Source organism: Pteropus vampyrus, unplaced genomic scaffold, assembly GCF_000151845.1.
Source record: "Pteropus vampyrus isolate Shadow unplaced genomic scaffold, Pvam_2.0 Scaffold152, whole genome shotgun sequence".
Lineage (NCBI taxonomy): Eukaryota > Metazoa > Chordata > Mammalia > Chiroptera > Pteropodidae > Pteropus > Pteropus vampyrus.
This window is the reverse complement of record NW_011888933.1, coordinates 3,229,228-3,241,730: the sequence shown is the minus strand read 5'-3', so window position 1 is coordinate 3,241,730 and position 12,503 is coordinate 3,229,228. Positions and strand designations below refer to the sequence as shown.

The 12,503-nt window shown below is 41.4% G+C and overlaps 1 protein-coding gene and 1 long non-coding RNA gene across 2 annotated transcripts in view; both read left to right on the top strand.

Moving 5' to 3' along the window:
• Positions 1 to 12,503, top strand: part of PARD3B (par-3 family cell polarity regulator beta) — a 948,153-nt gene that overhangs the window by 893,009 nt on the left and 42,641 nt on the right. The window lies entirely within an intron of this gene.
• LOC111745331 overlaps positions 1,266 to 12,503 on the top strand; it is a 44,698-nt gene continuing 33,460 nt past the window's right edge. The window contains exon 1 of the long non-coding RNA XR_002782600.1: positions 1,266 to 1,346. This is a non-coding gene — a long non-coding RNA (uncharacterized LOC111745331). The remainder of the gene's footprint in view (positions 1,347 to 12,503) is intronic.

The window sequence follows — 12,503 nt, the reverse complement described above, 5'->3', positions numbered from 1 at the left end:
CCCCCTACGTACACTGCCCAAGCTGGGTGGTAGTTTTATAGAGAGCTGGGACTTTGGATAGGAAGAAAATAACTTTCAGGCTGAGTACTGCCTAGAAAATTTTCCCCTTCTCACCTTGACACTGTTACTTCCTGTGTTTCCCAGCAAACTCTCCCTTCCCCAGCAAACTCTCCCTTCCCCCCATGATAACAGTCCAGATTTTCTATTTACCCCTTCCTTGCCCATTATGTGAGGGCTACCCCAGCACAAGAGCAGGCACATGCGTGGTCTACAAAGCCACATGTGTTGATGTGAACAGGTGAGGAATCGATTAGTCAATGGGTACTCTTAATTACCTGTCAGTGTTCATCTTTTTTTTTAGTTGGTATGATAGATACAGAAGGGTTCTTTAGATTCATGGAACTCACATACTTTATTGAGAAACTACTAGAGTAGTCACCGCCCCTCAGAATCTCAGAGGCTGATGGAAGAGACCCAAAGAAAGGTGAACACAGGAAGTACCTAGGAAAGAGGAAAAAAACAATAAAGACTAACAATAAGTAGAAAATATTTCATCACTTCTCTTTGGTCATTCTTAAGTGAGGGAACTAAGTGAGGTTTGGGTGAGGAAGGGCTTCACAAAAGCTGTGGAGTAGAGAGTTGGTTGTCACCAACCCCTGTTAGTAAAGAAAGCCTTCATGGAAAAGGTGCTTTTGAAGATACTGTCATTGTCATAGCCAAGTAGAGCCTAAGGAGACATGATGAGTAAAAGTAATTTGGGATCCTGGAATAGAAAGAAAATTAGGTAAAAATCTGAATAAGCTATGGGCTATAGTTAACAGTACGATATCAATATCGATTCATTGATTTTAAGAAGCATACCATATTAATGTGAGATGTTAGTAACAGGAAACTGGATGAGGGCATATAGGAACTCTCTGTCCTATTCAATCTTTCTGTAAGTCTAAAGCTATTATAAAAACTACAGCCTATTAAAAAAAAAAAAAAGGCAGTCTTACAGCCTACAGATTATCCCTGGCGCGGTGACAGGAAGGAGTCAGTTTGACAATGACCCTTTTTTTTTGAAAGAAGTGACTTTGTTGTTAAATGCCATGTTTGTGGCTTGATCATCAATTCGTATAGTGATACTGAGTTCTTGCTTGCTTTCCCATGGTTGATTTTTGGCAGGCGGCAGCGGCATTTGTGCACTGATTATAATTTTGAGATGCATTGTCAGTACCAGGGTGTATAATGGATCTTCATCTCTAATTACTTTTTTCTCCACAGGTGTCTGGAAAGGGTCCAGATGGAAATACACACAATCTCCGCTTTGAGGGGATGGAGAGACAGTACGCATCTTTACCCAGGTAGACCACTGAGGGGTCCCCCACCACCAGCTCACCCACAAATAAAGTCTTTAGAGAAATCTACGTGAGACAGAAATCTGGCTTTCAGATAGGGAATATGTTGTAATTTTGCCTGACTGCCTTCTGCTGCAACCATAGTGCCATTTTCACAACTGTGCTAATAATTGAAACACTTGCGGGTTGTTTTTTAAGAGAAGAAAATAGTATATCATTGCAATTGAACATGTCAGCAAGAATATTGGATACTGAATAGAAATCCTAAGCCACTGCTATAAAAATGGTATTTTAAACACAGGAACATCCTACACCAAACTTAGAGACAATAAATAGCAAATTCCCTATTAGGAGGTACCCATGAGGAAGGGCAAGCCAGCCTTAACCTTGGGGTTTCATGTGGGTGTTACAAAGCAGGAGAGAAATGTGAACCTGGGAAGGTGTTCCTTGCTTGATTTTGAATCTGACCGTGCTCTTTAGGCAATAAGCGAATATTTCTGAGAGGCACAGACACAGTGGGGTGGTGGGGTGGTGGGGGGTGGACAACTGCGTGGGAAAAGTTCGCTTGGTGATTCTAGTCTAACATGATCCACTTATGCTGTAACTAGACACCCCTGAAAATGAGATACAATTCTCAAAGGTTTGTGTTCTTATCTGTGAGATGAAGAATAATTTTAGTCTGCTATCAGTAGTGCATGACAAAGAGAAAACCTTTCCAAGATTACATCCAGTGCAGCTACTATGGGAGTTAAATGAGTTGAGAATGTGAGAATTAGTGAATTTGGGGGCGAGGGGCGGGGAGCTGGGGGCGGGAGGTTAACGCCCGCTGGAAAACTGAAGTGTTATAAACTATCTCCTTTAAAAAAAGACGGGAGTATCCTAGGTAGAACTTCTTTATCATCAAAGCTGAGGAGTGAAAGTGCTAACTCAGAGCTGGATTTACCATTTTGTAGCGTGTTGGTTATACTTCTGCGTGTAAATTTAAATTTACAAAACTAACGTCCCGAACATTATAATAGGTGTAGTCTAAGTGACCATCTGCTCTTAGAAATGGTATGTTGATTTTCAAAAGTAATTAAATCTCAAATCTAGCTGAAAACCAATTTTTAACACTGATTGGGTGGGATACCCAAAATACAATATTTTAAAAGCTTCTATACCACTCTTTTATTTTTTCCATGTTTTCCTTTTTAATATGTGGTCTCATAGTTTTTTCCCACACTTGGTTTCCTTCCTCACCCTATTTTTCCCTGGCCTAGTATTATGTTTTCATTTTAAAAAGATGGTAGTCGTCTCCAAAATTTGTTTTAAATATAAAATTTCTGGCTTTCAATGTTGAACGTATGGAAATTGTGGTTAAGGCAGATGGAAAGTAGTATGTTCTTATGAAAGGGAAGAAAAAAAGGAAAACTGGAAACAGTTTAACGTCTTCCTGGCCAACCTGAACTCAGACTGAGGAAATGGCTTTTTTTTTTTTTTTTTTTTTTTGTACAAATCAAAAGCAGAGAAGTAGCACTGAAAATTCTGTGAATTACAATTATTCATTTATTCCCTATATATCTTCCAATCATCTGCTATATATCAGGCCCTAAGAATATGGAGAATGGAAAAACAGTGCCAGTCCATCCTCCAGACCCTGCCGCCCAGGACAGGAGGTAGCAAATCAACCGCTGATGACGATGCAACAGTGCTTAGATTACATTACTAACACAAAGTCCTCTGAATTTCCAACCCTTATTTATTTGTTACTAATAAGCCCTAAAATACTCAATCATGGCTGAATCTAAACAAGTCTATTTTAGGATTAAATATCGTGGAGGGAGTTTTCTGACAAAGGCTATACATTTGTGCTGTTTGTGGCTCTGGAGCTATCATTACAACGTATGAATTGATAAAATCCTGCCAGGCCCAGAATATAACTGTAGCTGAATGGAAGCATCTTAGATGGAAAACAAATTTGACAAACAGTCCACTCACACACATACACAAGGGTAAGAGTGATCAGCTGCACGGGCAAACAGACCTTTGTAGCTACCTGGCAACTAGAAGTAGCCATGATGGAGAATGAATAGGGCTCCAACAAATGCATGAGACATCTCTGGCACTGGTTTTTAAATGCGGAGCGGGGAGCCCTCAAACTCTAGTTTTCATCTCAGTATCTAAAAGGAAGATGCAGAGCACCCTCAACAATGTGCTCCAGCCCATGGGGGTGGGGCTTCGTATTTCTCGAACAAGCTGCAGAATGCAGAAACGGGACACACGCTGGCTTCTGAGCAGGTATGCGGATTCGGCCCCCGGTACCCATGACATTTCCCCTGGGTTTCTAGTCTTCCAGGCCCTGGAGATGCTACTGTCCACTTAATTAAATCACAGCAGCTCCACTGCTCTCCCCTTTGCCAGGAGAGTTGGGAGAGTGCATCTCCGTAGGCACCGGATCCCCTCTTTGTCACAGAGACAGGGAGCTTTAAAATATTTATGGAGTTAAATTTTTAATTAAAAACAGGATTACTTCTATCTATAGGGAGTCAGTGGTCAATCTTATAGGGGACTTAATATGCTACTGACTGATTTGGTTCCTGTGTTATTTGTGGAGAACATCACAGGAGTTTTTAAGATAAACTTAATAATGTTGATTTATATGCCAAATTTGGAGCCATTGACACAGAGAGAAAATGCTTCCCAGTGGGCATGGAGTTGGTGAGGAGCCCAGGTCAAGGGGCACCCTGCTATGCTTTCATGGAACTCTGTCATCTTTAAAGCAGGCCCATGCAGCCTGCTGCCAGGCTAAATGACACTTCACAAAATAAAGCCAGAGCCTTAGCCAGCCCAGGAAAAAGACAATTCCTAGCACTTAGTAGTTATGAGATCGCCTGAGGCTAAGGGCTAAGCGATGTTAAGTGTTATTGTTAAGCAATGTTAAATCTTCTGCCTCTGAAGAAAAATGGCTTTATTTCTTTTCTCCTGAGGGTGCTGTTTTGGAAAGCAGAGCATGGTTGTAATACAACCTCGTTAGCAAACACCAGGCTTTTACCAGGGCCAGTGTTTTACCATCCTGTCCAGCCCTGGATTTCCTTTGGTAGTAAATAGAATGCGATCAACATTCCCTTATCCTTGCCCGACACAAATTATTACTCGCCCTGGGTGAGTAGGGAAGGGTCTATTTCCTAGGCTACTATAATGTGAGACATCAGTGTATGCATTTTTGCAAACAGCTTCTTTTTCACTTTAGCCTCCCAGCCTTTTTCAATTCTCTCTGGCTCCGTTCTGATTTTACAGGCTTCCTTGGGGTCAGTCCCTTCAGCAGTGAACTCTACGCTCCCATCTCAAGCCTCCATCATTTCTACCTGGCCCATCGCTGGCCCCATGGGATCCCCTTTTCACTTTTCTACAGATGGCTCAGTGCGTCAGCACATGATGTTCCTCTTCCAGGCTTGAAGTAAAATGTAGAGTCCTAAGGAGTGAGCAAAAAGGCTCCATCCACATCTCTTCTGCAGTCCTACATACATGGGTGGCAAAAGGTTGCTGAAGAAACTCATAAAACCGCATTCATCGGTTCCACTACAAAATTCACATTATCCAGCCCCAGCTGGGCCCCTGCTGCTGTCCAGAAACTTTTAGTTGTGCTGTCGACTCCCCCTGACTATCCCACAGTGGCCATGCCAACCCTTTTCTACTCCTGTTAATTTCTATAAAGCCCACAAGCCCCATTTCTAGAGTTGACCTCACTTCCTTTTCTTTATGACCTTGAGACGGTCAACATGCGCTCCTCAACTGCTGCTCCCCACAGTTCAGACTTGCTGTGTCTTCTCTAACCCACACTTCCTGAGGGGGGACGATGAGGACAGGACTTGGAATCAGGCCATCAATACAGCCCCATCCATCACTTCTCACTTGTGTGACCTTGGGCCAGTGATCTAACTGCTCCAGGCTCAGTTTTTTCATCTGCAAATTGGGGATGATATTAGGGCCGCTGTATACTGCTGGTATGAGCATTGCATACAGTAATACAAGCAAAACCCTTAGTAAAGAGCCTTCCTGACATATTTTTTAAAAATATATTGTTAGCTCTTTCTAATTTAATCTCTGGGGAAGGCATGTTCTGTGAATGAGTCAAACCCAATGACAAAAGAGCTCATTCTCCCTGGTATCTCAGGGACCCTGCACCATCAACCACCTCTGAACTTGACTACATCTTTAAGCCCTTTCGCAATTGCTCTCCCCCACCACCTACTACTATAAATGCGGAGACTCGGCCCCACAATTTGCTGAGAATCCCACATTGTGAAGGAGAGAGCCAATAGCTGCATGGAAGTATGCTGGGGGTATAACTGAGGCTGAAGGATTAGCCAACTCTGGGAAATGACCAGTAGTCTAGATCAGCCATCCCCAACCTTTCTGAGAATCCAATGCCTGGTGATCTGAGGTGGAGCTGAGGTGGTGATGCTAGTGCTAGGGAGTGACTGCAAATACGGATGAAGCTTCACTCGCTAGCCCACTGCTCACTTCCTGCTGTGTGGCCCAGTTCCTAACAGGCCACGGCCCAGTACCTGTCTATGGCCAGGGGTTGGGGACCCCTGGTCTAGATGGTCAGGGGCAAGAGGACATAGCAAGTTGAGATGATCTGAATGGCAAGCTGTTATGGACATGCTAGGAGACAGCAATTTTTATAGATGGGATACAGGATGCTAACTCAAGTCTAGGCAAAAGGCCATGACCCCTATCCAACAAGACTTAGGTTCAAGTCTCAAATCTCCCCTATGGTGGAGACCATAACCAATGTGAGTTAGCCAGGAAGGCTGAGCATGATGCTCTTATTCCCAGGACAGATACGTTATGGGAACAGCATTCTGTTTACTGGTAAGAGGAAATCCTGAGATGCTGTTAAGATACTCCTGTTGGCTCAGGACCGGGCAGTGCTGAGCATACAGCTATAACGATTCATAGCTAAGCAAGGCTCAGGTGGCAAGACTTACCCAATGAACAGAGACCTTCCCTCAACCTTCCTTCTTCCTTCAGTTCCCACATTTTCTACAAGGGAAAAGTGACCTATACCTTTTGGCTCTATTTCCACACCATCTAACTGACACTCTAACCTCTCGGTCCAGGCTTCGGAGCACTCTCCTCCATTGCTACAGATTCAGTTCTCATCACTATGATGATAATTCCAAAATGAATCTGGCTAACATTTTTACCATGACCCCGGTTATAACTGCCTGCTAGACACATCCATCCTTCTACTTCCAAGGGACCTCAAAGTCTCCAGGGCAAAACCCAAGCCCTCTGTCATCTTTCTTTAGCTAGTCTTCCATTTAATTTTCATAACATTTGTTTGGCACCTTTCCAGTGCCACTGAAAACACCTTGAATTAGATTATGATTCTTTGCTGCCCCTGTCCAGCCCCTTTATTTAAATGCCTTGAAATAAAGACATTGTTTTATACCCATCATTTTTTTTTTTACACCCTTCACTGGGACCTAACATAGGACCATGGATATAGTAGGTTTTTAATACATTGGTATACGTATGAGAATAGATTTGTTTTTGTATAAGTTATGGGAAAGAATTCCTCCCAAGCTTTCTTGACTATTTCAGGGCACTGTTTTCCAATATAAGTACTGATTTTTTGTGAGAATATCTCTTTTCCCTAGGATCAATAAAAGTTCAGACTTCTAAATAGTTATCTCTTATTAAGCACTTACCATGTGCCAGGCACTGTTCTAAATGCTTTGCATCTACTGATTTAATATTTATAGCAACCCTATGACTCAATAGCAACCCTATTAATATCCTCACTTCATAGGCAAAGATGCAAGCATAGAAAAAGTAAGTAAAATTGTCCAAGTTCAACAGTTAGAAGTGGCATATCTGTGATTTGAACCCAAGCAGTCTGGCTTTAGGTATATATGTTTAACCTCTGGAATTAAGGTTATTCAGCTCAGAGTCATATCCAAACTTTGCAATTATCACACTTCCTTGTATTATTTACTCCCCTGCCTGTCTTTCTCACTAAACTATAAGTGCTTTTGAGGACAGAGACTGTGTCTTATTCATCTTTGTATATGACACAGAACATTACTAATATACAGGTTAGGTAATGCCTTTCAACCATCTCTGTAATACTGTCATAAAATCAATTCTTTTCCTGTTCCCTCGAGTCCTTCCCTTGAAATATGAACAGTTTAATGCGTAATTGCTAGATGAACATTAAGCAATATACTTTGCCTACCAAAAAGAGAATCCTATTTTGTTAGAATACTCCTGAGAGTTGAAAAGCAGTATCTGCAAATTGGTACTTTGGTTCTTTAAGATTAAGAATAACATCTACTCAGAAGAAACAAATGACGATAAATTTTCTGGTGGAAAGCTCTCCATGAGCACTCCCAGAGAGAGAGAAAGAGAGAGAGAGAGAGAGATTCTCTTTCCCGAGACTGATGTGAGACCAAGGTCTGCTCAGGCTACATGTGGTTTCCAGTCCTGATGTTGCCCTAACCCATATTACGTAAGTTACTTAAGGGGGAAGAAAACATCTATCTGAACCTCTCCAGCAGCTTTACTTGGCTATGTAATGAGAAGCAACACACTAGAACTGAGTTCTGGTAGAATGAGCAACTTTAGAAGGAGCAAACAGCTTATGCTTGCTGCTGAGGAACCCAAAATAAACTTGCTTTCCAAGTGCGTTCCCAGTGTTTTAGTATTGGGTAGGATTGTGTTCAGATCAGAAGAACACGCCATAAGAACATACTTCTGCTTTAACATTTCAGTTGGTTCATTTTGTCAGTTTCAGCCTTCCTTTCTACATATGTTTTTGCCCATCCCCAGGAAGACTCCAATCACAAGTGCATGGCTAACTTGAAAGCTTGCAACATGCCCAGCGCCTACTACATATGTTATCGCCCAGAGCATTTTGTCTGGGCATCTTCTGCGTCTTTGCTTGTCATTTACCTCACTGCTTAGAGACACTCACTCTCTCTGATTTCTTTTGCTCTCTTCTCCATTTAGCCTCTGCTCTGCTCACAGCTATTGAATTTTACATTGGCAACCTACAGTATTTTATGGCACTTGCTAAACAAGTGGCAGTGACATTCGAGTTCTGCAAAGATTTCCACCAATGCCACGGTACTGGTCTTTACTGAAGCTAAGCTAATGATGAAATGATTTCAATGGAAACGAATAACAGCACATTTGGTGTATAGGTGCGTGAGTGTGTCTGGTGTGGCATGAGTGTGTCTGGTGTGAATGTGGGAGTTGGCCATCTGGGTCTGTACAAGTTGACAAAGTCCCTACACTACCTGAGTACTTCTCTCTGCCACAAGACCAGTATGTCAAATAAGACCCTTCATGAGATTATATATACTGCCCCCTGCAGTCTTGGCAGCCAGTAGAATGTTCAACCGGGGTTTGAGGTCATTTCAGCTAGAAGTAGTCCTTGTCCATAACTCTCTAGACAGAGGCCTGTCACACTTCATCTAGATATGGCAAGTCATGGCCAATCTCTCTGGCACCTTCCTAGTGGCACAACTTTATCTGAACTGCCTTTTCTTGCCATGAAAAGCCACCTTTCAGGGTTCATGCCTGTGGTTGCTGCTCTGACTTTGCAGGAATGCTAAGATGAGCTGAAGAACTTGTCTAGATTGTATCTCCTGCATATCTGCTTTTGACAGAGTTTAATGCCTTTTAAAAATCAATAAGCTCTTTTTCCCCACTAGATTCGACTTCAGATCCTTTCTCCTCAGGCTCCCTCTATTGGAAATCTAGTCTCTACTTCCCCTGCCCTGTAGAGTCAGCTGCCTGGTTGATAGGCCTCTGTGACACCACCTCCCTCTTAATGCAGACGACAAAATGATGAATTGGCAGCAATTTAATTCTTTGTTAGATTAAGATGTCTCCATTGTCAACTCAAACTTCCTGAAAAATGCAAAAAGCCCTAGCACGTAATACCACCTTAAGATGCCAAACAGCTGAGATCAGGGGGTTAATGCTACTGCCGTATCATCTTTATGTCACTTAGTTCCTCTGATAAAAGTCCATTTTAATAAAACTTTTCATCATTTCCTCATAGCCAATATATTCTTGATGCCAGTTAGAATTTTTGATATTAATTATTCAATCAAAGGCCTCCATTATGAGTTTAGTTAGAATATTAGTGATTTAAAATATGTTAAGACCCATTACACTACCGATGATGTACCCAAAATAGTTTTAACTGAATATTGATGGGCCACATATATTAAATTCCATCAATTTTTACTTTTCACTTATTTTCCATAGAAAATTCTAAACTATTACATATTTGTTTGTTAAGCACTCTTTTTAGAGGAAGAGTATGTGCCCGCTACGTAAACGGTGCCATATCTAACATTACCTTAAACTTGAAACATGTTAAACTTGGTAAGCTGATTTCCATGTTTTCCCTCCTTCATATATTTAAGGAGTTTTAGCATTAATTTCCCATTTCTCCAGCCAAAAGAAAAGGTTACTTTGTGCCTAGGCAATGGCCCGATTTTGATTGTTGCTCTATCTCTAATTTCTCATAGTCTTTGGTTGTTCTTGATGTTTTCCTATTGTATTGTCATTCCACCATCTGCTTCCAAACTCTCATGCACTAGGATTATTGTGGTGAGTTTCTTGACCATGCTGAACTATTTTGCATGATGCAATGCTCTCACTCTTCACCCTTCTCTCTCTGTTTTATATCTCTTGGCCCAAGTTCCTGCATTTCCTATACACAGGTTTTGTCCTGGTGTCAACCTTCTGCAGGCAGAGACACTCTGAATAAACCAGGTATATTAATTCATTCTAATATCTGGTTTGTATGTATTTGTGAGGCCTGTGCTCTATGATTATTTTAAATGACATTACTTCACTAAAACATGCAGGCATCTTGAATGAAAAGCAAGTGCCTCCCCAATGTGTGGACACATGATTTTTTCAATAGGAATAATTAAATAATTAATAGAGTAAAATCACTAGGTTTAGTTTCCATTTTTATGCACCAAAATGTGCATGCAGATTGTTTCAAAGATGTCATGTTTACTCGTAAACTAGCATTTATATTTGAAAAGAAAATCACACTAAGAACATCACACTAAGGCAAAGAAAGTAAGAGGAATGTTGTAAATGTATTGAGTACCTACCATGGGCTAAGTATTATGTGCATCACCTCATTTTATCCTCCACCTGATCAGGTAGTAGTCATCACGAGCCTCAATTCATAAAAGAAAAAGAAATCCATCCTCAAAGTGGCAAAATCAGAATCAGAATTAAAACTCAGGGGTGTTTTGGGGGGTTTTTTTGTTTTTGTTTTTGTTTTTTTTGGTTTCCAATATCTTTTTATTTGACTTTATCATACCACAAACACTGACAAGTCAAGGAGAGATTGGAATGCATCAGATTTTTCTTGAGTAACATGAATTCACGAAAAAGAAGCTATCTTAGACCATATTAAAAACACGTCCATGTCCATTGTCTTTCCATGGGCTCCAAAGAGCATGGAAAATGTTGAAACCTGCAGGTGATGAAAAAGTAATAAAATGTAATGAGACAAATAGTAGGGAATTTATGACGGAGAAAAAGAAAATGCTTTCGAAGAATGCCATTTTTATTCTCATATCGCTATAAGTTTTCCCTAAGTAAAAACAAGATAGCCACATTTTCCCCACAACAATCAATCCGTTCCTATTGGGAGCATAAATCAGGATGTAAATGGCTCTGCCTAGGGCTGTGCAGGCACAGTAGCTACATACCCCAAGTGCGTGGACCAGGTTTCCAGCCCTCCAATTGTGCTCTGCACTGTTCTTTACAGAAACACTCGTGATGGGGCATAGGGGAAGGAGCCAACACTTGCTGAATAGTTATAGTGCTCCAAGAACTCTGGTGGGTATTTTAAATATGTCATTTCATTTATTTCTAGTAACAATCTTGAAATAAATATCATCCCTATTTTATAGATGAAGAAACTGAGGCTCAGAGGTGTAAAGGATATGGCCAAGATTGCACACGGAACAAGTGGCAGGCTTTGGGTTCAGTTCAGCTCTTTCTTCCTCTAAATCCTCTAGAATCACCATGAGTCAAGTTGTCTTATGCAAGGCTGGCTGTAAATAGGTAGGCAAGCAGCAGTCGATGACCATCCTGTATTGAGGCAGCCTTCCCTGTACTGACCCTCTCACCTCACCCCCACCCAAATCACTGCAATATATAACTGCAGGAAATTAAAATGGAAAAACCCCTAATAGGCATTCAAAATTACTAAGAACAGCAACCATGAGCCACAGAGCTCCCCTTAGCATATATAAACACCCACTTCCTTCCAGCTGAAATATCTTTAAACAGTGCTCTTTTTTTAAAGACTGCCTTTTTGTTATGCTAGTGTTTAAAAAATATATACCAGTTGGTTCTACTCCAGCAATTTTTACAGCCAGGAAAGTATTGTTGCTTCTTTCACGGCATAGTCCTGGTAAATCCTCAGGGGACATGGTCAAGATGTAAATGCCAGATTACTGTGGAGGGATGGCTTCTTTTGACTCTGTTGCTTCAAGTCCACAGAAGAGAGCTTTGGCAGTCAATTACCATGGAGGTGCCACATAAGCCCATCTGTGCCCTGGATTTCATGTGACACAGGCCCCATGACCTCAGTCATTGTGCCAGGAAACACCTTAGGCCAGCTCTATTATTTCTAGCAAAGGCAAACATTTATGGTACAAATGTGAGAAGGGTTAGTACAAAAAGAGCGGCATCCAGAGTATGTTCTTGCTTATATTCCAAGTCTTCAATTAAACCTAGATAGAAGTGGTTGGGGCTTGTCCCAATAAAGGATTGTCCCACTCGGCAATCAGCAAAACTGACCCTTATGGTTGAACATGGAATGACATGTTAAATGGGCAGGAACCTGGCAGTTCTCCTTGGCCACTCTCCACCAACAATACGCTCTGAGGCATCATTAGTAGCCTTTAAACTTGGCCACTGCTTGAAAGTGAAGACAGGATGGTGACTGCTCAAATAAGGTTCCTGCCCACTAATTACTTGCATGTAACTGAGGCAAATGCAGACCCATTTCCAGAAATGATACTGTCTGACAGCCTGGTTTTTGCAGGAGACTGGAAAGAGCTGTAATTGTTGCAACAGAGGCTTAAGATGGAAAATAAGCACATTGATCTATTTTGAGAA